Consider the following 598-nt stretch of genomic DNA (forward strand, 5'->3'; position numbering starts at 1 on the left):
GGGGGGGGTTGGGGTCCCCTCTCTCTCCCTGTGGTTTTTCACCTTTTGCGTCTGCAGTTTTTGCCGCGGTTTTGCCACTTCATGGATGTGAGCCTGACTCTGTCTTCCTGGGAACTGTGCAATGCTGCTACATGTTCTCCTCTACTCCTCCTCTACCTTCTACTCCTCTCTGAACAAGCCCAGCTCTCAAAGCCTCTTCTCACAGTACAAGTGAAGAATAGAGGGATGCAATCCAGTTGTGTAGGAATGGGGTCAGGAAGGCCAAGGTGCAGCTGGAACTTAACTTGGCAAGGGATGTGAAGAATAACAAGAAGGGTTTCTACAGGTATATCAGACAGAAAGGAATGGTTAAAGAAAGCGTATCCCCACTGATGAGTGAGACCAGCAAGCTGGTAAAAGCAGATAAGGAGAAGGCTGAGGTACTCAACAACACTTTTGCCTCAGCCCTCACTGGCAACCTCTCTCCTCTCCCCTACTGAGTCTATGGATGGCATGAGGGGTAAGAGAAGATCAGGTTCGTGACCACCTGAGGAACCTGAACGCACATAAGTCCATGGGACCTGATGAGATGCATCCCAGAGTCCTGAGGGAATTGGCT

This window comes from Egretta garzetta, unplaced genomic scaffold, assembly GCF_000687185.1.
Source record: "Egretta garzetta isolate BGI_Z169 unplaced genomic scaffold, ASM68718v1 scaffold860, whole genome shotgun sequence".
NCBI lineage: Eukaryota > Metazoa > Chordata > Aves > Pelecaniformes > Ardeidae > Egretta > Egretta garzetta.